Below are 26492 nucleotides of genomic sequence, written 5' to 3' on the forward strand. Positions count from 1 at the left end.
CTGTATTATTTAACATTTTTTCAAATGTCACTGTGAGCAGATGGTGCTTGCAGTCTGACTGGTTGGGCAGTCAGGCTTTTATCTGTATGTCTCTGCTGTAGGAGAGCACAACAGTAACTACTCAGCTAGCTGGGCTACTAAGCAGTTGTGAGTGGTGACTAGCGCTAGTTGGATTTTCTGGTCCACTCAGCCCTTTCTTTTGTTTTATCTTAAATAGATTGTGAAAAGATTCTGAATTGTGCAAATTGACTTATCTCTAACAGTGTGAGAAGCAGCCTGTGTATAGCAGCCTGGTATATGAGTCCTTTGGAAACTCTTTTCTTCCATGGTTTCCTGTTTGTTATTTGTGGTGTTTGACTGCCTGGCTGAGCTCTGTGGGTTTCTCTCTGCTCCCTGATGAACTTTTGCAGTGGGAGAAAGATGGTTTATTGTTCTCTGTGGATGAATGCAGGTATTCATACAAAGCACAGACTGCCCAGTCATGCACATAAATAAAAATCCATTCAAGATAATGATGATGAAAAAGGAACATAAGTCAAATAGATCATCTTCTGTAAATTCAGATAATAGTGTGGTCTGTAAATCTACTTAATTTAGGCCCTGGTCCTGCAAGCATTTAACCAGTGTGTGAATACATTTGTGTAGCACTGTTCATAAATCACAGAATGGTTTGGGTTGGAAGGGACCTTAAAAGTCATCTAGTTCCAACCCCCCTGCCATGGGCTGTTGACTTCTAGAGGACTGCTCAAATTTCCAAGATTAGTCCCAAGGCTATGGAATATCCAGTCATTTTGTTAAATCTCATCTATTTTAATGCGTTAACATCTTCAGGCTGTGGTCATACATATTTTGTATTTCATAGGAAGGGGAAGGCTGTCCCAGAGGTGAGTAACTGTTCACTGGGAACTTGCAAGCTGTGAGCACAGGTCCCAGGGCTGCTGCAGCCTCCTGCCATCTGTGTCTTGGCAGTAGAAAAATCAAGGTCATGGTAGAGAAAGTAATGTTTAACATTCATATTTCGAAGTCTTGTGAGAGTGAATACTTTCAAAACTGTGAGGCAATCAAGAACTAGCCATGGCTTTTTTGTATTTCCTATTTGGAGTCAACAGGATGACTGACATTTGACAGTGCATGTCGCTTATTGCAAAGTTTGGATGTGAAACTTCTTATAAAGAAATACCTTCAGGTATTCAGGAAGAAAACTTAGAATGACTTGTTTAGCCTCATCCATAAGCTAGAACAACCAAAGAAAAAGGGCTTTGGAGCTAAATGACTGTTTAAATTAACTCTGGTGGACAAGATTGAATTATTAGAACTTTTTTTTCCTGAAGAGATTTAAAACATGTATATGTTAAATATGATGGCAACAAACATTGATTGTCATTTATAACTGTACTCCTTTTTGATACATTGAAGACTTGCAAGCTGTGGTCTCTCAGTAGACACTGAGCAGGAGAATGATACTCATTCCTGCGCCATCATTGTTTTTGAACTGACTGAAATGTGAAAGTCCAGATGTCTCTTTAGGGGATAGTCTCATGCTTTATCATGTACATGTGCATTATCAGAATTCACATTTGAATTGATTCCATGCCAGTGAAAAATAATGTATAGCTGAGTCGTAATGGAAACCTGGATACAAGGAATAACAAGAGAAGAACTTGAAGGGGAAGAATGAGAACAGGAAGTCTAATCTTAATCTTTTCTATATATAGAAAACACCTCAAGGGTAAGCACATACTGTTTTGTATAAATACATTTAAAATGTGTTTTGTAGGCACATACTTTCAATGTGTTGTCATGATCGGAAACACATGTAGACTCTGAAAAATTATGCGAAGCATGCAGAGCCCAAGCACATAAGTAAAATCTATGCGCAGTGTATACGTGTGTAAATATTTAGCTGGAGGAACAGCCACATGAGAACTACTTCAGAACAATCCCCAAGTCAGGAAGCCACAAATTATAGGTCTGAAATTTACCATGCTGGCATGTCTACATAAATAAAACCAACTGGAAAGATAGGAGGGCGTAAAAATGCATTCACAAATAGTATTAGATTAGAGAAGACGAAAAATGCTAAACCCTTTTCTTGGCTCTAATCAGAAGGCAGGAAGATTATTACAAGCAGAAGCTTGCAGACTTCAGCTAAACAACTTCCCGGCTCTGAGTTTGAGTCTTGATTTTTATTTACGTGTATGCACGCAATCAAGGCTTTACACATAATCATTATTTTGACAGAGGCCAAGAGGAAGCATGGTTGGATTTGTTTTTCCCCTTTCCAGGAACATTGCCATCATCTTACTCCCTCTTTATCTTTGCCAGGTCTTTGGGATGGGATGATGTCATCTTCTTTATCTACCTAGTATCTACCATGATGATGTCTTGATCCTGATCAAGGGTGTTGGCTGTTTCATGAATGCTGAATTGGAAGCAGCCAAAGGAAACCTGAATTTCTATTGCAGACGGCAACACTTCAGCTAGAGTAAATACAACTGATACTTGTAAAACCACCGAGACAACTGCTAGTTGTCACAAGGCCTTATACAGGCATTGGTACGTCAGTCCTCTTCCAGTCCTCCCACCCTTAGCCTACGCCAGAGCAAACTCCCAGAGCTTCTCTCCTTGCTCAGTTGTCACACTTGCAACTTGAACTCGGCTGCAGCTTGGCTGCCAGAGGCTTGGAAAAAGTAGCTGCCCAGAATGATTGGTCGCTTCTGACATCCAGGTGTTCATGGAGCTGGAGGAAGGACAACAGGTAAAGTACAATCCTTTGAACTGAAGAGTAGGAAAAGGGGATGTCACTAGGTCTGACGAGAGAAAGCAAAGCAACTGTGTATGTTTCTCTGGAGTTGTCTTTTCCTTCTGTCTCTCTGAAGAGAATTGCTGAGCAGAGGCGTAATTGTCTCTGATGTGGAGCATCCCCACATGGTAGAGAAAGTCCGGCGCCCCCCTTAACTCCAGGTTGGGTCTGGGAGGTCTGTAGCACGACTGGCGAGAATGTAGCAAGCATCACTGCTCTTCTTCATGCAGACTTCTTGGGGCTTCGTCCACATCCTCTGCTTCGCTGGCTTGGAGGATGTAAAGGAAGAGGAGGAGAAGGGAAAGCATTATGTAAGTTGGGGAAACTCCTTTATTATCTAGTGATGTCTGAAACTTCTAAATGGAGGTGGGGGTGAGGGGAAGCAAGCATTTTCTCGAGACAGTGTACTGTGGAACTAGAATTGAACACACAGGTTCAACTCAGTCACCTGGCTTCTTCGGAAAGGAAATACGAGTTTATTCTGTAAGTGCCTGGAAGCTGGAGGCTTGGTGTAGGGAACTCTCTTGCTCCAGAAGAAGAATCGGTAGGTTTGGAAAGTTTAGTTCTATCCTTAGGCTCTGCTGTCAGAGATCGTAAATGGATGCTGCATATAACCCTAGGAAAATTACTGTCAAGAATATGTCAGCATTAATGTTGTTACGTGGCAGCTCCTGGGAACTGGAGCGCTGGTAGCACCTGGACCAGAGGTGTCTCTGAGAGAGTACCTCCTGTTCTTGCACCGAGAGCTGACTTCTGTGTCACTGTAGCTGTGGCATTGTCATCAGCTTTATTAACTTAAAATCATAAGAGTGTGGTCAGTGATTAGTAGTCTTTGCATATTTTTAGTTCCTCTGGTTGGAAGGTTAACTGCTGGTGTTAATGAGGTAGATTGATCTCGATTGGTGTTTTGGGTGGTACCTGAGGACTTCAGTCCCCACAGCTGAGGAGCTAAAGTTCCCTATAACATTTACTGGATTTATGTCTCCTTTTCATAACACTTCCATCTGCGGGAGAGAACATCTGTCACTTTCCTTGGGTGATTTGGGGAATTGAGATGGAGGTAAGCCAAGTTTGCTCAGCACTGCAAAGCAAATGTGGGAATGGAAAGCCTTTGAATTGTAAACTAGTGCTCTTCTGCAGCTGGACTGTCTTTCCTGCTGGCAATCTCTTAACTGTTCAGTGGCTGTGGATCATTCAGTAGTACATGGTGGTGGTCCCTACCAGTTATTTAGTCCCTGAAATGACCTCTGCTTGATGGGGTCCCTGTGCCTGCAGAGAATTCATCAGAATCATATTTAAGGAAATAAATACACTAAAAATTGAAGTCTGCAAATTAGCACTGAGAAAAACATCCAGTTGGATATTTCTCTGTCCAGAACGAGTTTTAATTTTCTGTTAAGAGTTTTAGTCACCACTTTGGTCTGCTTGGAGTGACTCCACTTTCTTTTTGCAGTACCAGAAGTGGTCAGGGTCTAACTCTTATTTCTGTTTAATTCTTCTGGATTAGAATGTGCACAGTTTTTACAGAAGTGAGAAGGAAATGGTTTGAGCTGTGGTATGGAAAAGCTGTGTAAAGAGACGCTCAAGGTTTGTGGTTTGCAATGTTTCCACTGCCGGCTCCATTGTGCGTAGTCTCTTTGGGGACAAGGTATGTGTGCTGTTTTCACCTTCTGCAGCAGAAGGCTGAGTAGACAGCTGCAGGAGGGGGAGTCTCTGCTGGGTTGTAATCATTGGAACAAAGCTGTTATCTTCTACAGATTTCAGTAGAGTCAGATTTATATGTGGCACTTCTTTCAAAATATCTTCCTACGTATTTCCCAAAAGCTTTTTAGCTGTATTTAATGTTCCTTTTGGATTTCCCTGTATGTGATAGGGCAGAATTGGGAAAGGACACTTAAATATTTAATCTGACTACCATTCATGGGATTAAAAATTGGTTATAACTCGTGCTTTCTTGAATACCTTGTATAACTGTAATCTCTAACATTTTATGTAGCTGAATGCTGTTCCAGCATAACCAGCTGCTACCATGCTTTGGTTAAATAGAGCTGATGGAGTTGTGCACAGAAACTAGATGTCTTATTAGACTCTTCTTATCTCTTCTCAGAGCATAAGATGTCCCAGGGAGCCTCCCACTGAAACCAGAGCTCTCCGAAAGGTGAGCCCTCTATGCAAGTGTAGGTCCCTGCTCCCCTCTCTGCTGGAGGAGGTCACTCCACCAGCTGTCATGTTCTGCTCTTTAAACCAGCACTTCATCCAGCTGTAACACAGTGGCTGGACCGGGAAGTGTGCTGCTGATGTAAAACTTCTGTGGTCCAATTAGTAGTTAATAGTTAAACACTCTACGGCTGGTGGAGGCTGGGTCATACGCTGGTTCAAACTTTTTATGTGGGGTTAGGCTATAGAGAAATCTTGAACTGCTGCAGTTGAGGGTTTCTGGCAGACAGCCTAAGGGATGGGATGGAAAGGCATTTGTAAATACACCGCCTTACAAATGTGTGCTTAATGTGTGCACTTATATGTAGTATTTATTAAACAAGTAGCTTTGCATAGCAGGAGACGCGAGCAGCTGTTCTGCATATGGCTGAGGCATGGTGCTGCTTCCCAGCAGAGCCCGGCCCTGCCCTCTCCTGCCCGATGCCACCGGCCCCAGAGCACGGCGGCAGCAGCAGCACCCTGACACCTACCGCAGCCTCCCTGCTGCTCTGCAGGCACTGCAGGGGCAGCAGTGCCCCAAACCCTGGCTTCGGGGTGAAGTTGTTGCCATTATTATTATTATTATTATCATCATCATCAATCCTCCAGCTCAGGATTTCTGAGAAAGCAAACACCAGCACTTATTCTGTAGGGATTTTCCTTCTATGATGGACAAAAGCTTTCAGTTATAAAGATTGTTCAGTAGGAAGTGCTCATTGAGCAGAAAGAAAACATCCTGGATAAAATTTTAATTCCAGATGTCAGTAACAAAAAAGATGGTGGTCAGGGGGAATGCCAGAGAAAGCATTGCTTCTCTCATCTTCATCAGGTTAAACAAGTGTATGTCCATTACTGTCCCTACCATAAATGACTCCTTCCTGAAAAGATTAACAAGGTGTCATGGTTTTACCCCAGCCGGCAGCTGAGCACCACGCAGCCACTCGCTCGCTCCCCCCCATCGGGATAGGGGAGAGAATTGGAAAAGTTAAAGTGAGAAAACTCGTGGGTTGGGATAAAGACAGTTTAACAGGTAAAGCAAAAGCCGCACACACAAGCAAAGCAAAACAAGGGATTTGTTCACCACTGCCCATGGGCAGGCAGGTGTTCAGCCATCTCCAGGAAAGCAGGGCTCCATCACGCGTAACAGTGACTTGGGAAGACAAACGCCATCACTCTGAATGCTGCCACCGCCCCCCCTCTCCCTCTTCCCCCAAGCTCCTTATAAACTGAGCATGACGTCATATGGTATGGAATATCCCTTTGGTCAGCTGGGGTCACCTGTCCTGTCTGTGTCCCCTCCCAACTCCTTGTGCACCCCCAGCCATCCCGCTGGCAGGGTAGTGCAAGAAGCAGAAAAGGCCTTGGCTCTGTGTAAGCACTGCTCAACAATAGGTCCATAGAACAAAACCATCTCTGTGTTATCAATGCTGTTTCCAGCACAAATCCAAAACATATCCCCCTACTAGCTACTATGAAGAAAATCAACCCTCTCAGCTGAAATGAGGACACAAGGCAACTCATAAGATAGAAGTTTTCAGGTGAGCCTGAGCAATGAACAGCAGCCTGGTATAAGATCTAAAAACCACTTTTCAGTAGGAACCATAGTGATTTCAAATTCAGCATCAGTCTGTTAGTTAGGAAAGAAAATAAGGTAACTGTACAGCGTGGACCTAAATGATATGAGAATGCATGTTGAGAGAAAAATAGGAGGAGCAGCTAAAAGGATAAATTGTTTGAAATGGCATCAAGATTCTTTAAATGTACTATTACTAGAAACTAAGAGTAAATGTTTATCACCTGTCAAGGGAGATTTAAAAAGTACCAATAATAACATGAAAAAGATAGTATGTGTAAACAGTGCATCGCAAGAGTCTATCAGATATAAAAAGGTGTTTTTCAAAAAATGGAAGTCAAATCCAATAGAGTAAAATGGAAAAGACTGTAAGTTCTGGTAAATACTTGTTAGTATTTTTGGTTTGATTGCTTAAGTCATATAAAATGGAGGACACACCCAAATCCTTTCAGATCATTAGAAACAGAAACCAGAGAAAGATTTTGATAGTATTTGAGTTGTAAAAGAAGTGGGAAAAGATGACAAGACCATAAGAAGCAGTGTTAAATCAGCCCTTGTACTAAGTGCTTCTAGAGGAGAGCCTTTTTGTTTGAAAGAAATCTAAGGAACTGTCTCAAACTGAAATACTACAAGGATATCATTTAAAACCAGAAAGTAAAAAAGACTGATAAATCATCAGCCTTTGGCAACTGGCAGTATTGATGCAGAATTCTAAAGCAATTGGGAAAAGGAAATGCTAAAGACAAAGATGTGAAGATGACATTCTTCACAAATCCAGAGTTCTTGGGATTAATGAGCAAACCCAAACCAAAGGTGCATCCAGTTGATAGAGGACGTGGTGCTGTAGGTGGGTTAATTCAGATCAGAGGTACACTTCTAAAGCAATTCTACTGATTATCCCCACTTACCTTGCTGTGGTTCACACGGTAGACTGATCTCACATGGTATGAAATGAGTATAAAATTAAACTGGATGTACTCCAGGAGTGCACTGCTAGTCCCTCCATGAGACTAGGCTATGGCTGCTCATTTGCAATACTTGCATGCATGTCACATCCTTGGCATCACCTATTTTGCTCTACAAATTCGTTGTTGTTGGCCTACTGCACTACTTGCCCAGGTACATATCAGTGCAGTGGACTTGGATTTCCAGAAATCTTTTGGCAGGCCTATTGCCAAAGGCTTGCGACAGCTAGGCAGCTACAGGTCTTTTGTGGGTTAGCACTAATTAAAAGATGGGAAGTAAAGGTCAGAAACAAGGTACGGAAGAGGGGAACTAGGCTTTCAGCACACTGGGGCTCCTCAGCTTGAAGAAGAGGATTGAGATGTAATGTGATAAAGGTCTGCCAGTTATGACTGGCACAGAGATGGTTGCAGGGCAGCAGTGAATACTCATTTTTTTCATAGGAAAAATAATATGCACTATTTATTAAAAAAAAAAAAAAACAAAACCACAAACCAAAAAGCCCGAACCAAACAAAAATGCCCCAGAAACCTGACAGTAAATTTAAGAAAAAGGAAGTACTTTTTCACACAGCACACAATTAAATTGTGGGTGTTGGTGTGGATTTTGTTTTGCTGAATGTATAAATGGGTTCAAAAAGCAGGGAGAAAAGTTTATGAAAGGAGAGGCTGTTGAGAGCTGTTGCATACAATGAAGCTGTGCAAATCTTCCTTCAGGATGTGCCCAGACTGTGGGATGGCAGAATTCCCCATGGAGGCCTCCCTTTACATTGTCTATATTCCTGTGCTCTCTACTTTGTTAGCTGCTGTTGGCCATTGTCGGAAACAGGGTCTGGGATTACCTTTACTCTGAGCCGGTTCAGAGCATTAAATAAAGATTCCACTTTTATTTCCTTTTCAAACCTGACATGTAATTCATAAAAAATAATCCATGAGATCAATTTTCTTCAGCTTGTTATCAAAGATACAGGTGCTTCACCTCTGTATCCCCTTGGGGGTTACATATTACCCATACTTCTTTGGGGGATACATATTATCCATACTTCTTTTTTTATACAGTAGCCTTGAGCCAAGCACTCTACAAATTGTGAGGGATGAAATCTGTACAAGTCTGTTCTTCTCAAACAACGCTGCATTACCTTGCAATGGCCAAGCAAACTTTTGCTTTAATGCTGGAGATCCTGCTGGTGCTGTGAAGACTTGCACAGAGCCTCTCAGCCTTGTGTACCGCCTGTAACCCCGCGGACCAGCTCTGGGGACAGCCTTACTCGTGCTGTCTCTGTGTCAGCCTTGAGGGTGATGTTGCCCCGGGGCCTATTTGGGCCAGAGCTCAGTGGTAGCAGGGAGGCGGCTGGTGGGGTGTGGGGCAGGTGGAGGGGTGCTTGGCCGAGGACTAGGACAAGCAAGAACGCCCATAGGGTACCTTGGTAGTTTCTGACTGTGGGTAGAACACCAGGGACGTTACAGCTGTGGTTACAACTGTTGTAGTAGGCTGTACCACAGGAAGGAAATTACTTCTAAGTAATGATATTGGTGAAAAAACATAGAGCTCCTTAGAGAGCTGAAATTGGAAGACCAGGTGGTTGGGTGTCCTGACAAGCAGAAACTGCCCAGGGGGCTGTGGAGAGCTCTTCAAAACATACTGTGCTCTTCTAAGTTTCAAAGATCTTTAAACTCTTCAGCAAAGAGCTGGTGCAGGCTTTTGGAGAAAAGGTGTGTGGCAAAGCAGGAATCTGTACTACTGGCTTGTTTAATCACATCTTCTCTCTTGCCTTCCCACTTCCCCTTTTTCACTCTTTCTGTAACCATTCATCATTGTTCCCTTTCGGCTCTTTTTTGAATAGATGAGGAATTCCTGTATAGCAGGAACTGTTGGAACTAAAAGTATAATACATGAGCTTGAAGCGTTTGTTGAAGTGCTGTTATGCTCAAACCCTTGTACGATGAGTCGCTTGGGTCTCAGCAGCTGTTTATAGCAGTGAAACAACTCTGTAGGAGTAGTGGTGGGGTGGAGGAGCTCTGAGCACTGCTTGAAGTGTCGGAGGACAGCGTGTGGCAATGCCACTGAGTCACACTGGCTGCCAGGCTGCAGAGCGGTGGAAGGGCTCTTGATCTGCTTCTTTTCCAACAGCTTGCATCTTGATGCTTTCAGAGGAGCTTGCCTGAACACTGGTATGTTCTGGTATAAAAGGAAAATAAATTTCTGCTAGTTGGTGATGGGCTTGAAAGTTAGACTTGACAGTATCATAGATAACATTGTGTTTTTAATCAAGGAATATTTGGAAGGCTTTTCTGAGAGCTGGTTAAGCAATTGCTCCCTTATCACACCGGTTTTTCTTTGTCATATCCTCAGTGTGCCTGCATGGGAAGTTTTCAGTGCTTTTGCATGGAATTGCTGTCATTAGCAATGTAAAATCATTGGTAGAGGTGTCACACAAGATCTTAGGGTTTTGTTTGATTTTGTTTAATTAGGGTACAGTCTAGTCCTAACATTTCCATGTTCCTCATCTGTACAATGGGCTTAAGTGACCTGTCTTCCTTAAGGATGTTTGGAGATCTCCAGACTTGTGTCTTTACCAAGGTGAAGCGCCCTGTTGAGGCACATGTACTAGCATGAGAGCCTGTTCAAAATAGAGAGAGAGATTTTAACCACCAGACCACAATGACTCAAATGTTTACTAAGATGTATCACAAAATGCTTTTATTCTCTCACCTTATTATGACTGACTGTTGATGATGAAAAATGCAAATAAGCTGGGGGAGTGGAGGCAGGGTAAAAATCATAGCTGAGCAGAAAGGGTGACTGGGGAGCATCCTTCACTCTCCTCATCCTGGTAGGTTCATTGCTGTGCCTGGGACGAACGCTGTGGGGGAGGAAAAGAGAGAAAGAGGAAGCAGCAATCGCAGATGCTTTGCAACCTCAGCAGAAAATACTGATGAGAAATGACAAACATGCAACTGATGCTGGTGCTCTTCCTGGTGACTGTGTCGGCGTTGCTGCATGACCCCCCCTTGCACTCTGGAGGTGTGAGAGCTCAGCAGTCAGCTTCCCTCAGCCCACGAACGCGCACAAAGGAAATAAGCCGGGAGAGAAGATTTGGGGAAATTCAGTTAATCGAAATGAATACAGATGATGTGAATTTACCTAACGATAGTATAATTTGAGAAGCCATTGCTTGATAAATAGATGTGCAAACAAAAAGACCACAGCATGTCAGCCTTTTCTTACTGCTGTTTCAAAAATCGACCTTTTGCAAGTTAAAGATTTTTGAAGGCAGTGGTTAGGCTTTGCATTTCAGATGCCTGTACGTGACAGTTTTTGAATTTAAATGCAGCTCATGTGACCCTAAAGTATGATTGAACTCAATGCACTGTCAGTGACTTATATACAAAGTGATTAAAGCTTATTGATGAATTGTTGAATTTGATGACACAAGCCAAAAACATTGGCTTTTTACCTGTTTATCTTACAGCTGGAATGGGACATCCCTCTTCTGGGTTCTTTACAAGTAGTTAGATGGGCTAGCTTTAGGAAGCTTAGAGCACAACTCTAGAGTTATTTGAAAAAATAAATTTGACATATGTGAAAACATTGATTTTTCAGAAGGCTTTCAAACACTTTAAAATATTTTCATTTTCATGAAATATACTAGTTTTTTTCTTTTTTAATTTTTGCTTTTGCAAAATGACCATGTGTTTGGAATAGACATGGTTGAGAGAGAATGCAAAAAATGTGTGTGTGACGTTGGTTTATTTTTCCTATTTAACCAATTTTTTTCTTCTCAAGAAAAGCATTACATCCAGCAACTGCCCTCTTTTCTCAAATATTTTTTTAAATACAAAATAGTTGTATAAATGTCTTATTCCTTTTTCTTTCTGTGAAAAAAACATGCTTTAAAAGCTTTAAGTTTGGATGACTTGGCAGAACAGCTGAAATGTATGAATGAAGGAGAGGGATGTGTTGGCTTAATGAAAAAAGAAAACTTCTAAAGGAGTGTATTTTTAAAGGTGTATAGTCTCAGTTCATTACAGTATCCCTAACAGTGATATTTTGTGGTTGGATTTTAGCATACATTTTTACAAATATGCGCAAGTACATGGGTTCTCCTAAACTTGTATTTGTATTCATACATATCCTGCTTTTTGAAAATAGATGCATCTTTCTACTTCTGTGAAGACTTTTTAATATTTTCACTACAGATTTGTGGACGATCTGCTAGTCAGAAGCAGGTTTGGATCTAACAGGGAATGACAGGCTCATTGCACCACCCAGGCTGGAGGGGAGCTCCAGAGGTCTCAGTCCAACCCCCCTGCTCATGGCAGGCTCAGCTCTGAGCTCAGACCAGGTTATTCAGGGCTTCATCCTGTCAGGTCTTGAAAACCTCCAAGGATGGAGCTTGCACAGCCCTCTGGGTGACTGGTACCGCTGTCCCCATGGGGAAAGAGATTTTCTTTATATCCAGTCTGAAGCTCTCCTGTTTCAACTTCTGCCTGTTCTGTCTCATCCTTCTGCCATGCCCCACTGGGAGGAGCCCATCTCCATCATCTCGCTGAGCCCCTTGGAGGGCTGCTGTTAGATGACGCCTGAAGCTGTTCCTTCTCCAAACTGGAAATGTCCCAGTCCCTCAGCTTCTCCTTGCAGAACAAGTGCTCCAGTTCCAAACATCTTGGTGTCCACTGCTGAGCTTGTTCCAGTTTGTCACCTTCTTTCCTATATTGGGGGGCCCCCAAACTGGATACAGTATTTAGATGTCATTCAAACCAAGCAAAGGGTGATAATTGTGTCCCTTGATCTCCTGGCTATGCTCCCATCAATGTAGCCCAGGATGCTGCTGACTGTTGGCCTTCTTGCAAGCCCACCACACTCCCAGTTTATCTGGAACACCCAGTTTCTGTCACAGGGTTAGTGATGAAATTGTACATGTGAATATTTACAATGGAAAGCAGTTGCAGGCTTTCTGGCAGGTCAATGCATTTTCAACGTAAACAGCCACAACAAGCAGCAGTACTGTTAGTATGACTGGAACTGCTGGGGGCTTTTTATCAGAGATGAAAGGAAAGCAGTGGCATGAGGTGGTGCAAGAAATGGCTTTGAAGCAAAGAGTGGGATTTAGGATTCTGCACATATGTTAAACCCCTTGATTAGTATAGTGCTGCAATAAAACCAGTGTCTAATGTTTAACTTGGGCAACCATTTGTTTTCAAGACATTTAAGCAATTTTCTGGTCATTTTAAAGATGTTCTGTAGGTTGGTTTTTTTTTTTTTTTTTTCTTTCTGATAATGCTGTCATTATAAATATAGCTAATATACTGCCCTCCTGTGAAATAGTTAATCTGGGGAACTCCAAACACTTTAGAGATATTAATTAGCAAGTTTTCATAACATTCTGCCAATGTAGGTAATTACTGTGTACCTCCTTTAAAAGTGTGGAGGTAAAGCTGTGGAAGTGGTCGGTTCAAAGTCCAGTGGTAAGTCAGTGTCAAAGCCAAGGCTGGAGCCTCTGAGTGCTTGCTCCCTGCTCAAAGGCTGTCAGTCCCATTGCATCCATCAGCATTTTATTCTCAAAGTCTCACACTGGGATTTAACCAAGTGGTAGAGGTAAATATAAAGCTGATTTCCTTTCCTTTGATTTTGTGAATAATGGTCCCACAAGGTTGACTTGATCTGAAGAAGAGAGAAGTACAAAACTGAAGTGATGTGTATAAAACCCCACCGTTCTCTCAACAGAGAGTTCAAGGGCTGGTTAGTACTCCCAGTTTCAAATTCATTTCATTATGTGAGACAAGTTAAAATAGAAAAAGAAACCTCACAGAGGAAGTTGGAACATCTTTACTGCTTAGAAGGAAAACTTCATGGCAGTGGGAGTTGGTAGCTTTCAATCATAAATGTTAAAGTGCCAGCAGCAACTGGTTTGCATGTAACAGATGGGTACGGCAAATATGAATCATATTGGTTGATGGAGACTCAACGCATCCCACTTGTGGTCTCCGCAGCCTGTGGCAGAAGTCATGCAGCCGAGAGGGTCTGTTGGTAAGTGATACGTAATCTTCTTTCAGTGGTTTTCCCATTCCTTTTGGTACATTCATTGGTTACTTAGTTGGCCGAATAGGGGAAGGAAGGCTCAGATGATACCTTACTTTCCCGTTTGGTAAGAAACAAACACTCACAGAGCATTTTTGAATAAAAAAGACACAGTGTCCAATGGGATTCTGTTGCAAACAAGCTGCAAACTGGGTCACTTTTTCTTCTGATTCCTGTGACAACTGCTGCTCGGCTCAAGGAGAAAATATAGAGGCTATGTCTTGAATTTTTAAACAGACAGATGTGTTTTCTCTGTGCAATGCCCAGGTCCAATGGATTTGAAATCTGCAGTAGGAACACAGCGCAAAAGTAATTTAACCTGCCTGCTTTCACCAAGTGTTACTCTCCTCATCTCTGTGAGCTGCCCTCCTGTTCCTGGTACATATGATTTTGGTTATTCTGCTTCCACAATCCTTTGCTTCCTGACGGGGAGCTTGCCAGATAAATGGGAATCAGGAATTCCTAAATTTTTGTGGTTTCCACCCCTCCAAGTTTTCTTGTGTCCTTGTAGCCATGTTGGCAAGCTGTCAAGGACTTGGAAGTCCCTTCAGAAATCTCTCTTCTTCTCCAGCCTCCCCCACCTCCCTGGATTGAAGCCAAGTGATTTCTACAACCTGTATTTGTACAATTTTATGCAGATTTTTTTAACTCTGTGCATCACTCATCCTACTGAAATTTTTCTTCCTGTGATGTACAGCATCTAACCTCAAAAGTTAGTGAAGGCCTCTTGCTCTTTGTCACTGCTGTGGCCATAAGAAGCTAGTAAAATGGAGAGGATAATTTTTTTACACTGTGAAATTTGCCATGTATGTTTCAACCTAATGTTCCTGGAAATTGCCTCATTTAGTGCTGTCTGCACACAGTGAATCACTATTTGCCCTGCTTCACAGAGTAATATTTTCGATTCTGCACCAACTTCCATGCTTGGTTCACTGCAGCAGTGAGTTCCAAATACTGTGCTCAAACCCACTTCCTTCTGCCCATTTTGTTTATCACCTTTAATTGTTTGTTCCTTCCTTTTTTGTTTTATATGACTGAGAAAGAGTTGTGTTTTCCCTATATAAATCATAATTTTAAATATTTATGTTGAATTCCTTATCAGTTATGCCACACTACAAAGCATTGTTTCTATTAAAATCCATCTTCCTACAAGAGCTTTTTTTCCCTGGCAATTCTTGATCATTTTCACTCTGCTGTTTATTCTTACAGAATTATTTCTATTGTTTGTTGGTGATGGTTATTTTACATAATATTCCATGCAAAACTGCCATTGATTTAAACAAAAGCATTCTTAAATCCATTATATTATTCACCATTCCCTTCCTCATTTGTCTGAACATTTTGTTCTGGATTTGACCACAGCTGAACATTAAGCAGAAGCTGCCTTTGAACATGTCGTCCTCCTCTTTTAAGTCTGTTTGCAGCAACAGAGCTATTAAGTTAATCAGTTAAGTATTTTCCACTTCAAATGTTATTAATGGAAATTTAACAACAAAGGTGCATATGCTTACCTTTGTCTTACTGTGTATCTTCAAATGATACATTGGAGAGAAGTCTTCACAGACATCACCTTAGCTTTGAGTTGAAAAAGTGGAAAATGACTCTGTTGGTAAAGGGGGGGAAGGGTGGAGAAGAGAAAGCAATATAAAATAAGTTTATTAGTATATTCTGAAGGATATACAAATGCCTCCCAACACTGGTGCAAAGTACCACATGCATGCAATAGAAATGCCAGTCATGAAGTGTGATGCATTGAGTTACATAGTCAATAGATAAAAAGTAAATTAAAAAAAAAAAAAAAAGGTGTGCAGCCATAATGGAAACTTTCCTCAGATTCATTCATTTGAGGGTGATCTCTGCCTTGGTTGGAAGTGGTTGAGGATGTGGCAGTTCTTCCCCTGCCTACTGTGGCACCAGCTCTAAGTTGGATGGACTACAAGTGCGTTGCACTGGCAAGTCCCCCTCCCACAAAAGATTTATCTTTGTAGCAAGGTATCTTCTTCTGGGTGCGCTGAGGTACTTAAAACAATGTATGTTGCTCAGCATGAATAAGGCTCTCAAATTACTCCCCACAGACTGACATGAGTCATCTGCTTTCTATGTTCTTATGCTTCTGCCGAGACTACTAGAAAGCCTTATAATTAAAACAACTGGCATTCGTGGCATCAGCAAGGGCCAAATTAAATTTCTTCTAGGTGTCCTACAGGTGGCACTGTAATTTCAGTGTCATGAATAGTAAAGCATTCGGATCTCTGGGTGTCTCCTTTACCTGTCTTTGGACCCTGGAATTTCCCTGCCACAGCAGGGAGAGATCTGAGGAAACACAGGAGAATCCCTAGGCAGCAACGTCCCTCCATCCTGCTTTGAAGAAACCGGTCTGCAATATTCCAGTGAGTCAAAAAGGAAAAGTTCACATCAAAGCATGCAATGATCTACCTTATTTTTAGCAATGCCTATCACTTTGAAGAAGGATGTGATTTAACAGAGTGCATGCTCTGTCTTTTCTAGACTAACGTGAAATAAATAGAGAGCTGTTAATATCTAAAATTATTTAGATATTTGTACTATAGTTAGATGTTTATTCATTCTTGAAGTTCATATGCCTGGGGCTGAAACTGTTGAATACACAAGCCAGAAAAGTACCCAAAACTACAAGGCCCTGATTTTTATTTTTCTTTGTTCCCCAGGCCTAGTGAAAATGTAACCTGTAGAAGCATCTGCCTCATATGTTGAATAGAGCTATTAATTCTGGCTTGCCATTACATCACGTAGTAAAAAATGAAAAATGGGAAATAAAGATTGTGGATTTGGAACTATTAGACCCATGTGCTCTTCTGCAGAGCTTGCAGTCAGCCCCATCCCTGCCTGGATGGTGTTTCCAGGGACACACCTTGCAGGTGACCCAGAAAACCCAAACCGGTAGCGCTTCATGCCCCATCCTTCCTTTTGTCCCAAGGGCTCCCCGGCCTCGGCATGGCTGGGCTTGGGCTGCCCTGAGCTCTCCCACGCCTCGGGGTGCAGGGTGGGACCCTGGAGTGCCCCTGGGAGACTGAGGCTGTTAGGGGTGCTCCAGGGATCGGGTCAGAGACAGGGACTGCGCTGAGGCTTGGATACTGCCGTTCGTTACGGGGCACCTATAACATGCTTTGTCCTGTCTCCCACAATGCACTCTGAGCCTCTTCTCAGAAGTATTTGACAGTGTAGTTTTTAAACCACTTTCCATTTGTGAAACAAATGTAACAAATAGCTATCTGGGAATATTTATAATTTTTTAGTCCCATCCCCTATCACATTTCCACCTAGCTTGGTTCTAGTATTAATAGTTCTGGCAGGCATGGCTTTTGGCACTTGCTTTGATGCCTGGCTTGTGGTTTGCATAGTCATGACTTGTAAAAGAGACACCAGTTTCCTCTTGGGCAATTTCAGCATTGCAACCAATTTCTGTAAGTGTTTCCTCTCTGCTTTGCGAGGTGTGGGACTTGACGGGACAAGTGTGGCTGTTTGTCAGAATTCCTTGCCGGTAAGGTCGTGGCTTATTTCTTTCCTCTTAAGTGACAAACGTTAGTTGTTTCTGTCTAATAACATCTAGGGTGGGTTTTTTTGTTTGTTTGGTTTTTTTTTTAAGTATGGTTTTAGCTGGAGAGAAACAACACTTACTTGGTACAATAAAGGAAGTTCACACCGGCAAGTAATTGCCCTTTTTTCAAGGGCAGTGTAAAAGATCTTACACTTCCCTTTTCTTTTCCCCTCTTTTGGTTAAAAAATGCAAATGAATTACTTGAAAATAATGAAATCATTAGAAATAATGGAGTTTGTGGAGTGAGGACAAGTGACAATATGTTTGTGAATGATTCCTATTTTGGACAAGTTTAATTCAGTTATGTTTTAAGATGCATCAAAGGACAGGGTGACAGTCTAGTCATGACTGTTTCATGTAAATTGGATATTTGTGAAGACAAGTATGTAATATGGAAATGGGAGGAATTCCTTTACTGATTTTAGGTTCTTAGAGAGAAATGTGCAAATCTAGTATCATGTAAAGAGTATTTAAGGTGCAATATGGGGGTAGACAGTAATGTGCTATGGTGACAGCACTGAGCAGATTGATTTCTGTTTTTAATGTGAAAAGAATTTCAGAATACATTAATTTTAATGTTTTTTCTCATAGACATGAAATTGTATGAGTAAAAACACAACAACAGTACTATGTGAGTGGGCTTACCTATACCGTGAACAAAAGGACAGCTGGAATTAAAATCTCCTGTCCTTTGCACTGAAACAGAAAACCCCAAACCCTGACTGCATCTCTGGACTCAAGTTTTTCTCAGCAAAATGTGTCTCTGGTGACAGCTGAGACTAACAGCTTGTTTAATCCTTCACTTACCTACCTGCTTCCAACAAGTACTTTCTGGGGTGAAGGGTAGTATCTTTCTTTACTGGGCTCAATTGTATTAATGGGATTTCTTGGAAGGTTTATTATCCCTGCTTAGGAACTGCAAGATTTTCCTGTCTGCCAGTTATGCCAACATTTAATGGTTTGTGACAATTCATAAAGGAGAGAGAAATTGTTTGGTAACTTCTCAGGAAGTGGCCTTTCTGTACCTTCCCCTGTGGTGAAATTTTTGCACTTTCTAGAGGCAAAAAGTGCTTCTCTGGGAAGGAGGTACTCCCACCATGCCCCTCTCTTGGCATCGACTGTGGGGACACAGCTGCACACGATTTGATCAGGTGGAAGTCCTGCGGCATGGCGGAGGCTCTGTGGTCAGGGATGCTGAAGCTCTCTGGTTTCAAATCCTGCATCGCTTTGAATGTGCCCAGCATGCTGCCTCACCGCTGACCTGAGAAAGTGGTCTGCTCCTTGAAGCAGAGAGCGAGTCCTCCCACACTGCGCTCCAACACCTACTTTCCATTGGAAAGTCATGCTGGTTTTGTAGGTGGGAAAGGTGAAAAGGTACATTAAAATGTATACTGTCTGCAACAGCATGCTTCACGACAGCATCCAGAGCCAGGAAGAAACAGGGTGACGTAAAGTTCTGTTTAACTCTATAAATGGCAAGAGCCATTAATGCCAGGGTGCTCGTGTTCACATGAACTTTTTGTGCAAGCTGCTTGCTACTTATCCCCATGCATACTGGGAGACCTGATTTCTTGTGGGGCTGTCCAGTGGCCAGAAAGCAGCATTTGCATCTCACTTCTTTGAGTGTGTTTCCCTGAGTGGGTGCAGCAGCTGGGTGCCGCATGCTCAGCACGCCACGCTTTCCACCAGCGTCTGTGCAGTCCCTGCAAGGTGGCTGGGGAAGGCATCAAGCCAACATGGGCTGAGGAGCTTCCACAGTTGTTAAGATGCTCTCTGTTTTGTTTTTGTTAATCCCAGATGTTTCCCCTTGCCCTCCAAATCCATCCCTTCCACACTCCCACATGATCTAGGTAAACTGATAGTGACTTGGTTGTGAGTAAATAGGATGAGGACTGATTTGGATAAAGGTGCAGCAGTAGGACACCATGCAGACAAGAGTGTTGTGCACTCACTTGATTAAGTGGTACGGATGTGCAGCTTGCTGCTCATCACCTTGTCATGTGGAGGTCCTAGCAGATTCTCAGTTGGTGTTGGATCCTGCGGTAGGAGCAGTAACCCAGAGAGAGGCCTGTGTCCCTAAACGACATGTTGAATATTTTCACTGTTTTATGCATGGAACTGTCTTCAATCACCCGCTAATGCACCTAGTGCTATTTCTGGGCCAATGCAGCTACTACTGTTTATGGGCCTGGAGAAAGCGTCCCGCCTGATGCATCACTTATTGCTAATGAAATCATGCTGAATGTGGCTACACAATCACTAAACAGGGAGATGGGTACTGAGGTAATGTTGTATGTGAAACTATACCTATTACCCCTTTCTGCATCTCAATTTCCCTCTCAGCTGAAGCAGAACCACATTTCTGTCTCTTAAGGGTTTTTCTGAAAAGCAATACATGCAGTTAAATGAATAGCTCATCAAAGTGCCTATGTGCGTGCACTGTGTTTATGCCTTAGTGACATACTTTTCTAAAAATATTTCCCTTCTGCAGCCTCCTCTACCCTCTAATTGTTCACTTCTCTTTCCTATCATCAAGCTACAGGCTGGCTGCCCTCCAGTATCTGCTGCTGTCGCTTTTGCTGTGGGGCATCTCTGGCACAAGTCCCGTGAATAGACTGAATTCTTCTGCATGAATGTGTCTGTTCTCCTTTAGCTCTATCCCCTGCCTCTGGCTTAGCTGAGTCACGATCTCTCTGTGCGTACACTTTCAGTTGTCCCCATGTTCTTGTCTCTTTCTTCTCCAAACAGGTCTTGCTGATTGATTCTGGGCAGGGGGGGGAAGAAATCAACATATTGACATGGCCTTGCCTCACCTACTGTTTCTTTAACTGCTTCTTCTCCTGCAGATATGGCTTCCTCATCTGAGTAGACCTCATCTTCCGTTGACTTCCTTACCTCGCTTTTCCCCAGAACCTCCTCTAGTCTTTCTCCCTTTTCTCAGCTAGTATGATTTTATTTCTTCCATCAAATACAGTCAACTAACAAAAACCTCTGTTCTCTGCCATCATTTTATCCTGGCACTTACCTTTGATTTTATCTGTAAATCTCTTCTTAAAACCTTATCGTCTGTGATTCTGTCTGCCAAAGGTTCTCCACCTGTTATTCTGAGACGCACTTACAAATTTCCTTTCAGAAGGTCCTGGTATACCCCAAAATACTGTCTGTGGTCTGCTAAAAGATTCTGTCCTCTGATCCATTTTTCCTCTGCACCTTATGCCCAAGTAATTTTATTCACAAACATCAACATGGCTTCTGCTCCTACGAAGGGCAGATCTACACAGAGTTGTCTTCCTTTTTTTTTTTTTTTTGACCAAATGTAGAGTTTGGCCTGTCTCTCTGATATGTCATGGGTCAGCCTTTAGTTGGATCCAGCATCCAACTTCTATCTCTCCTAAATCATCCTTGGTCATTGCTGACAATGAAATTATGGTCTAAGTGCCTTCTTCAATTCTCTGTGTCCTCATCTCCAAGCTATGTTTAAATTTTGCACACACTTTCAAATGTCTTCACTCTCCATACATAGAAATAAACTGTCATCCAAGTTGTTATTATCTCATGTCACATTTACTGAAATCTCCTATTCTCTGGCCTTGACAAAAGTAATTTCACCACCTCATGTCAATTCAGAGACTCAATGCAAGGATAATTTTCTTCCTCTGCTTTGTTGAATCTCCCAGCCTATTTATTTATCCTTCTGAGCAGTGTCAAACTGCTGAGCCTTAGCTCTCATTTTGAACTCCCTGGGATCATCCCTCTCTTTGTTTTAGAAGCATTTGAAAACATTATACTTCATCATTTCTCTAAGCCCCTTGCTATGGCACTAATACAAACCTTGACAACGTCTGTTCTCAGGCATGCTGAGACCCAACATATGATCCTGATGACTCTTGTCTCACTGTTACCTTGGACTCCATCTGATTCCAGTCTGCATCCTCCTGTTGTATCCTGTCTTAAACTGCCAGGGGCAGAGTTACCTTCTCTTTTCTTCCGTGTTCCTACAGTACCTGACACATGGTCCATTATAATGGCAATAACAATACTGCAATCCCTATTGCTAATACTTCAGAAAAGTTTCTTCAACAATATTTTGGTAGTAATACTGTAAATCATTTTGCATAGTTCCCTGCTTTGTTACATTGTGTAGCTGCTTTATTATCCTCATTCCTTCTTGCAAGGTCTCAGGAGAACTCATGCTCTTATTCTTTGGTGCATCCAGGTCTATAAGCTTCTTCCAGGAACAGCTTCTGGGTACAAGCACCATCAAAATACCATACCAGCTGAGTCATATTAATTGTGCTTATTTTCTCTTAATCTAAAGTAAATGCAACTGCTAGGCAATTCAGTTTAGCTTAAATCTCTTTCATAGTTAATATGTCTCAGCTGACACATAGTAACTTGCTTGTGGGTTTGAGCTTTTTGTAGCTCCCTAGTGCAGTCTTTATATGATTTGTGTGGATCTCACAAAGGAGAATGTTGATGATATCAAATAGTCAAATTTTCTCAGAAAGCAACAGTGTGAAGATGTTTGTAGTAAGCAGCACTTCCCAAATTTGTTGTTGAACATCTCTTCAGTTAAGAGCAAAATAGGGAATGGGGAGGGTGGATGGAATGGGTAAACAAGAATTGTTGTTATTATTATTATTGTTATTATTATTATTATGTACTAGCAATTTAGTGCACTGGAGGGGTTCTTTTCAGGTGTCACTTTTCTCTTGTGTTTCTATCTGGAGTTTTGTGGTTTGCACCCAAGTGTGCTCAGTGCACTTAAAGCACTTTTTCTCCTGCTGAGATGAAGATTGAAGCTGTACTGTAAAGTGCAGCATAGTACATGCCATTGCCGGGGTAAGCGAGATCCTTCAGCAGTTTTCTGTTTTCCGGCTGCGTTGCCTGTGCTCGGCATAAACTGTGTTTCCAATAAGGATGCATTGTGGAGATACAGTCCTAGAAACACAGTGAATCACAGCAGCTTAACCCCAGCCTTGGGTTCCTGCAACCACGGAAAAGACATCTTAGTCTTGTATTGGTTAATTACTGAGTCTGTAGGGCTTTCTCCAGTCCCTCCACTTTGATTTCTGATGAGATAGATATACTTTTGGGTGGTGGTTGCGTTCTAACCTGTTTATCTCCTGATGGAAACCTTTGAACAGCTTTAGAGACAGCTACCTAGCATGCTTTACTATTTTTCTTCTACTTTTGGACCATAATATTGTTTTATACTATATCACATGATGTTATATTTGGGTCCTATATCGCTGCCTGCAGATGTGCAAGGACATCAGGTGCTCAGTTAAAGTTCATATCATCGTCCGCTGCTGCTTCCCCCTTCTTTCACTTTTAATGAAGTGACACAGTAAGAACATATTAGCTGCGCATGCAACACATTATGAAATGTGCTGAAAACTTGACTGATGTCCAGTTTGAACAGCTGTTCAACCTTCTGACCTGAATTATAACGCCCTGTGGAGTTTCAGCTTTGGCTACCTTGAATTCAACATTTCAGCATTCTTTTTATCCTAATATTTGTGCTCAGCTCACTCTCTTCTGCTAAGAATTGGAGCTTGAACTCTGGAGTGGCAGACATTTTTAAAAAAAGCCAAACAACACAAACGTTTTGAGAGTGAGTCCTCTGGAGTAGTTTGATTTTCTTTTTTGAAGTAGCTTGGATTTTTTCTTCCTCATTGATCTCAACAAATCACAGATTAATGGTCAAATGTCTGCTTCATGATAAGTGAATTTCTTGTGCCAACCTTCTTAGGAATTTGGGTGCATTTTATGTTATTACTCAACTGTATATAAGTTATAAAATTGAAATTTAAGGACTGTAATTAGAATTTGAAATGTAAACATTTTTAAATCAGGAAATAATGAACTCTAGGCATGATACTGTGGCTTGATTCCACTTAATATTTTTGTCATCCTATGCTGTGGTATAGGTTTCAGCAAAAAGAATCACAGAATGGTTTGGGTTGGAAGGGACCTCAAAGATCATCTAGTTCCAACCCCCCTGCCATGGGCAGGGACACCCTCCACTAGACCAGGTTGCTCAAAGCCCCATCCAACCTGGTCTTGAACACTGCCAGGGATGGGGCATCCACAACCTCTCTGGGCAACCTGTTCCAGTGCCTCACCACCCTCACAGTAAAGAATTTCTAACATCCAATCTAAATTGACCCTCTTTCAGCTTGAAGCCACTACCCCTTGTCCTGTCACTACACTCCCTGATAAACAGTCACTCTCCAGCTTTCCTGTAGGCCCCTTCAGGCACTGGAAGGCTGCTATAAGGTCTCCCTGGAGCCTTCTCTTCTCCAGGCTGAACAACCCCAGCTCTCTCAGCCTGTCCTCATAGGAGAGGTGCTCCAGCCCTCTGATCAGCTTCGTGGCCCTCCTCTGGACTCTGGAGGATTAGAAAAGGAAGGATTAATGAAAAAAAGGAAACAATATTGTGAGACAATACAACTGAAAAAAATTATTTTTGTCTAATTAGTCAGTTGTTAGAGTGTTTATCTAATTTGTGGTTTTAGATAAAACCAATTCCCTGCATTTTTATTTCATGGTAAGAAAGCAAGACTTTTCCTTCAAAGTTGTATATTTTTAAACAAAGTTTGTTATATTTTTCTCTTTTAAAATCTCTGGGGTTTGTGGGGAGAGTGAAATTTTTCTTTTTTTTTTTAAAATAAAAACATTATTTTCTCTGAGATTCTATGTGGAAGAGAAGTGCAAAGTAGAACCAATCATAGATTGAAGATGAGAAATTTTGGGGGGTCATGATTATGGTGTTAACTTCTTAGCATAATAAAACTCACATTAGTTGGTGGGATTTAAGATTGTCGTATTGGCATGTTAAAGTCACTTCAGTGTGATGCTTATCTTGTTCACACTTCTGCAAGACATTTTTTCATCATTGAAAAAATGAGGGTGGAATGGACAGTAACAGCTCTCGCCCAAAATGTCAAAGTGCTTACTGGTATCGAGTAGGACTTTTGCATTCAGATGTTCCCCTCAGAGCTCTGTGTGTTCACTGTGGTGTTTCTGGTCATGCCCATGTGTCTGAAAAGCACCATTGCCCATCATGAGGTAGTAATTCAGTTGCGACCTGCAAGTGATGTGCCTAGAGGAGTTGTATCCAAATCTTCCAATGCTCTTTCAATCTATCCAGTCTTCTCCATGACTGTAAGACAGGAATATTACAACCTTGTTACAGATGTGCTAAATTATAATATCTGGTCAGAAGGCATGAAAAGCTATCTAGCTGCCAACAGAAACAGGATGCATTGCGGCACTTACTTGAGTAAAGCCTGAGAGATCAGCTAGGAAGATGTACACACCATTCCTTCCCTGCGTTGAAAGCTGTGTCATCAAGTGAGTTGATTCAAACTGAGACAATTTAAATTACGGGTGTTTCAAATCCTTATGTTAGCCTCAGACTCTTTCACTGCTATAAATTATAGCTCTGCTGCAACCAAGTGTGGGATTGCTTTTCTCCAAGCACTTATTGCTTATTAATTATTTGTACTAACGCAGGGGCTTTGTTGTCAATTTTTTTTTTGTTGCCAAAATGGCACATGGCATGAGAGGGAAAACTGAAATAACAATTAAAAAGAATTTATTTGAAGAGGATCATAAAAGTAAGAGCAACTATCAAGGTTGCAATTACTGTGAGCTATTAATTGCCGTTGAATAGTTGATAATACTAATTTTATTTTGTCTTTATTAATATTTTTTATCACTGGGAATTCTAAAAGTTATTTTGTCTATTTGCTTTTCTTATGTAAAACTTGAAAGATATTTGTGTAAGAATCAAGTTAACAAATCGAGGTACTCTATATCGGGGAAGAGAAGAGGATCTCTCCTTAGAAGAAAACGGAGAGAGACAGAGACTTAATTTTGTATAAAGTATTGGGAGAGCTGTAATATGGTGGAATTTAAGGGGAAAAGTTTGGTGAAATACAGCTTATGACATCAAAAAAAATCCAGATCTGAGAAAACCTGGAACTTGTTCCTGTGAAAGAACAAGTTGAGGTTTTAGTTTTATGTAAATAGTTTCACCATATTACCTTCTCCTTTAGAAAAATGCTCACTGCTTTCCTTTCAGATTTTACTACAATGAGGGCAACCCCAGAGAAAAGGAGTAAGGAAAAGTATTCATTTCTGTAAGATTCAAGAAGCAAGCGTCTGATGTAGTCAGATCTGCATTTACAGGAGTAGCAAATAGACATTTTTAATGATTTATTTCTGTGTGCAGATGTTCTGGCAAAGGCTATAGTGTTTAGGAAGCAAGAATCATAGTAAATCCTGAATGCCTAGAGGTGCTGACGGCTGCCCAAAAGTATTGCAGCAATCTTTTGCAACCAGTAATAGGGTTTTTTTCTAAGTTTTATTTCAGCTCTCAGGGCCAACTAGCTTTTTATGCTACCCATCTTGGACAAGACCCCCTTTTCACACTGGTAGGAGGCTATCTTCTAGCAGATATTTCTTACTACGCTTTTTGTGTGGTGTAGCAGTCTTCTCTTGCTCATTGCAAACATAAATCAAAGTAAAGATGGCTGGTAGCAATTTGAACAGATAATGAGAATTAATGTGCTTAAAAGAAAACCAACTCTACTGCTGAAATAGTCTAGAAACAGGGAAGCCACTGATGATTAAACTGGATTCCCAGGGCAAAGTGTTTCTAAGAGCACCTTCTCATCATATCTTTGAGATTTTATCCTAGAAGTGATATTTTGCCTCTCAGCAGTCCATATCTGGTCTAACTCAGATGTACTGAGAACAGCACTGGGCTCCCAGTTGCCTGCCCAGCTTGCTGGTTTGCCTGTCCTGGACCTTGAAGAAACTCCAAGTTATACACTAGCATACGGATCTGGATGTTGGATTGAGGAATGGGTGCTGCTTAAATGTCTCTGGAGACGCCCTGATGTGAGCAGTCCAGTTTTCTCCATTCTCTTGTTCCTGGGGAAATGCCTTTCACCCATGGGGAAAAGGAGGCCACATGCAAATCTCTATGGCTGACTGCAGTGCAGGAGCAGTTTCACCCTCCTCTGGTGCAACCTGCCAGGGCAGTTTGCCATTGCTATACCTCGCGTCACTGAGATTGCTCTACTGCAGAAGTGACATTAGAGTATGGTGTATGTACTTTGTGTGCTGTGAAGGGTAAAAGGAAGATAAACTTTTCAGTGCTCGTGGTCTTTTAATAAAGAATCAAACAGGACTCTCAAGACTTCTGTTTCTTGTGAACATGAAGTGGAAGTCTTTGATGGAAGAAGCAGCAAGTCCCCCCCAGCTATTTCTTCCTTACTTCATCC

At 41.7% G+C, this 26492-nt stretch overlaps 1 protein-coding gene across 6 annotated transcripts in view; it reads left to right on the forward strand.

Annotated features, from left to right (window-relative positions):
• Positions 1-26492, forward strand: part of IPCEF1 (interaction protein for cytohesin exchange factors 1) — an 86043-nt gene that overhangs the window by 6350 nt on the left and 53201 nt on the right. For 2 of the 6 annotated variants that reach the window (XM_054819806.1, XM_054819809.1), the window contains exon 1: positions 3225-3863. The exons of 1 other annotated variant lie outside the window; for it this stretch is intronic. The gene's annotated coding sequence lies outside the window, so the exon portion shown is untranslated. Of the gene's footprint in view, positions 1-3224; positions 3864-17087; positions 17137-26492 lie in introns of those variants that run through there. 3 more of the 6 variants (XM_054819810.1, XM_054819807.1, XM_054819808.1) reach the window with 3 other exon arrangements.

This window comes from Grus americana, chromosome 3 (assembly GCF_028858705.1).
Source record: "Grus americana isolate bGruAme1 chromosome 3, bGruAme1.mat, whole genome shotgun sequence".
NCBI classification, from domain to species: Eukaryota; Metazoa; Chordata; class Aves; order Gruiformes; family Gruidae; genus Grus; species Grus americana.